A 6,061-nucleotide genomic window follows, 5' to 3' on the forward strand; every position below is an offset into this window, starting at 1 on the left:
TGTTTATGGTTTTATTAAATGTTGTTAACGCCATCTATAGGCACTGTTTAAAGAGCTGACTCGAGCTCGGAAATAAAAACACCTCACCACAGTGACTGGATATGTGTCTGGTTATTTTTGCGAGAGCAAATGCGTCTCAACGAGGTGTCATGATAGACTTAGCCTTTTGACAAGGCCTCCTGGCTGAGGCTACGCCAGAATAATTATGATAATAAGTGTCCAGGGTACGGTGATGCATATGGCCAACTCTATGGCAAGTCAGCGGTCTCTGAGCAGTTCCTGATCGAGCTGGCTTCTAACGACGGTGTAACCAAAGAGGCTGGTTGTTATTCGCTGTGCACAACTCGAAATACGATGGGTTGAATGGATTTTCTTTTCTAATACGAGAAGATACAGAACAACAGCAAAGTCATCAATTCATAGCAGCCGCTTTGTACCGGTGTACTGTGATCAGACATCCGACACGAAAGAGAGAACGGGGATCAGGTTTTCCTCAGTAAACCCAAAAGTTTACCACTCCCTGTTAATATAATATGCGGGTGCTATTAATACCGTAAAGCCCAGGTACTTTTGTTTCTTTGTTTTAATGAGTAATCATACTTACAGTACGTCATACACATCGTTAGTTTCACATCCCTTTGTATTGCTGTCCAAATACGTTATTTTGATTCATTGCTATGTCATGGAGGGTCCTAAGCGTCATAAAATGATTGAGCGCAAAGGGTGATATGAAGGGTAAAACTGAAAAAAGATATTCAATTCAATCCAATGGCATGTAAAGGTCGTAGAGGGAGGTAGACAGGTATTACAGTTCGAAATTTTGGCCGTTAACAATCATCCCGTCGCTGACCAGGGACACTCACCTAAAAACATTGAACTGCACATTACTTGAATGTGAGACCATACTGAAGCCAATAATTTTCACATAACAATAGATATATAATGTACTCTTAAATGAATCCCAAAAGGACTGGAACAATCTTCCCTCTAGCATTCCCACTGATCAGTTAGTAGTCTTCCCCTTTAAGGAAACCTGAATGTTCCATGTAATAGATCAGCCTCTCAATGCATGCAGTGTATTCGTTTGTCAGGAGCAGGAAGCAATTGTTTAAGATGTAATGAGATGCGCGTATTATATAGAACGAGTCATTGCAAAAGAATAACTAGCCATCAAGGTTTTCCAATATTATTGAAGGTGACACGGACATAGTCAAATACACTCCTACTGCATATTCGAAATTCCGGAGGCGACGAGCCATGGCGATTCATGATCATCTGATTATGACGTAAATCAGGGTACTACTCACGTTGCCAAGACGACGAACGAGAGAGCACGTCTGACACAAACATCATGGAAGGGGAAAAAAAAAAACTAAATAAAGACGGAGCAAAAGATGAAGAACAACGACAAAACAATTTCAAAAAAAGCCAACTAACCTACCAACCAAATAAAAAAAAAAAAAAAAAAACAAGATGTCTACGTACGCTGAGCCTATATTAATAAAGTTCTCTGCAAAAAACCACAAACAAACAAACAAACAAACAATATGTCTACACTGAGCCTATATTATGGTAAGTTCTCTTCACAGGTCTCCTATCGTTTTAACATTAATGTGTGACAAAAAAGAGCAGTATCACAGAAAATCACTCCGATAGCTTTCTGAAGAATAGCTTGACAAGCATAGGGCAATGCAAGCATTATTCAGTACTCATCTTTTCAAATGTTTCACTTACCATGTCATTTCGAGACACAGTATGATACCAGGGAATAGACATTCTGAGCTCTATCCTTATAGGTGGCATTATAGTAAGATCCCGCAAGATGTGTGAGTTGGACGGTGCACGTTTTTCAAATATCATAGATATTGAATATAATATAATGCGAGAGATCGATCTTGACCGAAACATACGCGGTGTCTTATTGTGGAACATATTATTTATATCGCATTATGTGGAAGAAATCAACTTTGAGGCGGACGTTTCTCTATACTTTCCCTTTAATCGAGCTTTCGGCCTTCGTCAGGATCTACCAAGAGAACACACGTTACAATAATTGTCTAGTACAGTCTAGATGACATAATGTGCCGTGGTGTATATAATAATTATTGTAATATTATGTTGTGCAATTACATAATAATGAGGATAGCAATCTTCTGAAATATTACCTTTACACAAATCAATCATTTACTTCAACACAAAACTGCAATCTAACGTCATCTCACCATTCTGTCGATGAAATGATGTTAGATTGCATTTTTTGTTTCCTTCCACTTATATCATGTAGGACATACATAATTATATGTATAATAGGCATTATTATTATGATATATATATATATATATATATATATATATATATATATATATATATAAACGTGTGTATGTGTGTGTGTGTGTGTTTGTGTACCAACTACTGGCAAACGACTGGCAGCCGCACCAACTTCACAACACTCATGGTTTGCAACACAATTTGTACAGTGAATGTTATTCCAATAGATCGTTCAAACTGGGACACATAAAAACTTATTGATGGTTGAACCTCTGCCTTAAGTGAATAGGGGATGGGGGTTATAAGTGCAGAATTTGTCATTGTGCTGTCATCCAAACATTAATTATTGTTTTCCAAACAAGTATCAAGATTGAACCGTGTGAGTGTATCGGAAAGTGGGAGGTGTGTTTGATTCGCCGCTATCAATGTTTGATCGCATTTCCAGTTGTAATTAGAGAAGCATTCCAGGGTATAATAGCGAAATCTATGTCCAGATCTGGTAGCGTGCAAACATTCAGCGCGAGGGCGGGAGAAACGGATGTGGGGGCGCCCCCGTTAAAAACCAAACAAAGAAACATGCATGATGCTGCCACCCCTTCATGTATGTTTGTAGTGCTGTTTTGCCATGTATATCCACTGATTGCAATGACACTTTTTACACGTCTTTATCCTCCCTGACATTGGTTTTCCTTTCCCAACTAATTTTGAACGATTATATTTTGGATAGTACGAATGAGAAAATTTTACGTGTCAAAAAGGCTTTTGATCATTTTTTTTTTTTTCAAATTAACGAACCTTCAGAATAACGAACTTTTGAAATAACGAACCGTACCGTGCGAAACACAATGTTTTCACTTCCACACCTTATATTCATAGGCCTATATATATATATATATATATATATATATGCGCTCGATAAATAATTATGTACCATTTACGAGCAGAAAGGAATAACTGTTGATCGCTAAATCCTCCATTTAGTATTCCAATTAACTTACAGATATAGAGTTTGATTTCTTTTTTAGTTTTGTGCAGTAACATGCATTTCTTTTTTTTTTTTTTAACAGAGTGAGTAGTACAATAATGATCGCAGGTCCCCTATAGATTATACTGTGCAGCTTAACTACTTGTTCTCATCTAACATTCCTCGTACATTGGCCGAGTGTGACTGGTGTATAATAGACACGTGTAAACTTACACCGGCATGGGACTGCAGCCTCGCTGAGGGAGTATTTGCCTTGACATTTACGATCACTCGTCATTTTTCTTTGGAGATACATTGTGATTCGTTTTTCCAATAATGTGTTAGATTATACCTTTGTGCAGGGTTGAGTGAACTTCTCTGATACATAAAATCGACGGTTCGCTGTTTTTATTTCGGGTCATGTTAAGAAAGAAGTGACGTTTGCAATAAACACTGAAGGCGTTTTACTTCAGACTATAATTAATACAATGTAGCTTCCAGACACTCCGTCGCTGTTCCCACGCAAATAACATTTACGATGTCGGCGTGCTTGTTGTTCACATTATGTTTCGAGCTCAAGGAATGTGACTGTGCATTATATTTGGCATTCTTTTGATCAGAAGTCTACGTCTTTTGTGAACATTCTTTTCTATAACAATTTATAGCTAGTGTTCAATGTTGTTCATGGGTATTTTTTTTTCTTATTCGTCGTTATGAATATATGGATGCAAATGACTAGAGATAATGGGGAATCGTGATTCTAATCATTTAATTAATGGCAGGATGAGGGTCTTTTATTTTCGTCCTTCCTGTTTCATCATTCATGCCTGTTTATGAAAGCATTCATGGGGATCGATGGGGAAAAGAGTAACACGCGAGAATTGAGAGACACGGAAAGAAGGAAACGCTTATTGCTCAGAAGGCTGTCAGAGTATACATAAAATCAATGCATCAGTATCCATCAGTGGCGTATCTAGGAGGGGGGGGGGGGGGCAAGGGGGGCACGTGCCCCGGGCGCCACTCCTTGGGGGCGCAAAAAAACGAAAAAAAAAAAAACGAAGAAGAAGAAGAAAAAAAAGAAAAGAAGAAGAAAAAGGAGAAGAAGAAGAAGAAGAAGAAGAAAAAAAAAAAACAAAAAAAACTCGCCCGGAAGGGGGAGGGAGAATGGTGGGGGGGGGGGGGGGACAGAAAACCAAATCAAACAAGATAAAAACAAAACATGATGATGACTCGGACAAAATGACAATGTTTATTGTGTTCACACAAAAATTCTACGTTCTGTGAGCTGAAATACAAAAATTTTCGGCTCGCTCGCTGCGCTCGCTCGCCAAAATTTGTATAAAAAAGAAGGTAAGAACAAAACGTGATGATGACAAAATGGCAGTGTCTATTGTGTTCACACATGTCATTTTATATTTAGCAGGCAAAATGTTTCACGGAGCAGCGGCTGCAATTTCATTTGTTCTGAAGCGATCGCCCATTGGATCAAAAGAGGGCGTCAACGGTTTCGAACATACGGGGGGGGGGGGGCGCAAAAAACAACAACAAATCAAACAAGATAAGAACAAAACGTAATGATGACGCGGAAATATACAAATTTCGGCTCACTCGCTCGTACTAATTTAGAGTATTTTTTCAAGTCCTCAGTTTGTTGGTATAAATCGTTACCTATAAGGCCGTCACATCTTGATTAGAATTGCAAGATTTAATAAGCAAAAAATGACAAGAGTTTCATGATTTGTAAGCTGAAATATTCGGCTGCGCTCGCTCGCCAAAATTTGTATAAAAAAGAGAAGAAGATAAGAATAAAACGTGACGATGACGCGGACAAAATGATAATGTCTATTGTGTTCACTCATGTCATTTTATATTTCGCAGGAAAAATGTTACACGGAGCAGCGACTGCAATTTCATTCGTTCTGAAGCGATCGCCAATTGGATCAAAAGAGGACGCCAACGGTTTCGAACATACGGGGAAGGGGGCGCATGAAAAAAAAATGAAAAAAATAAGAAAAAAAAACAAACGTAATGATGACGCAGAAATATACAAATTTCGGCTCACTCGCTCGTACTAATTTAGAGTATTTTTTCAAGTCCTCAGTTTGTTGGTATAAATCGTTATCTATAAGGTCAATATGATTGTGAGATTTAATAACCAAAAAATGACAAGAATTCCATGTTTTGTAAGCTGAAATACAAAAATTTTCGGCTCGCTCGCTACGCTCGCTCGCCAAAATTTATATAAAAAAATATAAGAACAATACGTGATGATGACGAGGACATTTACATATTTCAGCTCACTCGCGCGCACTAATTTAGAGTATTTTTTAAAGTCCTCAGTTTTTTGGTATAAATCGATATCTTTAAGGCTGTCACTATATCTTGATAAGCAAAAAATGACAAGAATTCCATGTTTCGTAAGCTGAAATACAAAAATTTTCGGCTCGCTCGCTGCGCTCGCTCGCCAAAATCTATCAAAATTCATTACATTTAAATCACCCTCAAAAAGATCCCTTTTAAGTGCTTGAAAAAGCATCATGTGGACTTTGTTTAAAGTCCCTACCGGGATGGGGTTGGGGTTGAACACTTTTTCAGAAATTAGGGGCGCAATTTTCGTGCTTGCCCCTGGCGCCGTTTTCCCTAGATACGCCATTGGTATCCATCACTATTACGTACGGAGTCTAATTGCTATTTCACCTGGTCCTTTGCCAAACATGCAGAATCAATGCCATCATCACCACCATCATCATCATTATCGTCATGATTATCGTCATGATTATCATCATCATCATCATCATCATCATCATCATCATCATCAATAATTCATCA

Source organism: Diadema setosum, chromosome 15 (genome assembly GCF_964275005.1).
Source record: "Diadema setosum chromosome 15, eeDiaSeto1, whole genome shotgun sequence".
NCBI classification, from domain to species: Eukaryota; Metazoa; Echinodermata; class Echinoidea; order Diadematoida; family Diadematidae; genus Diadema; species Diadema setosum.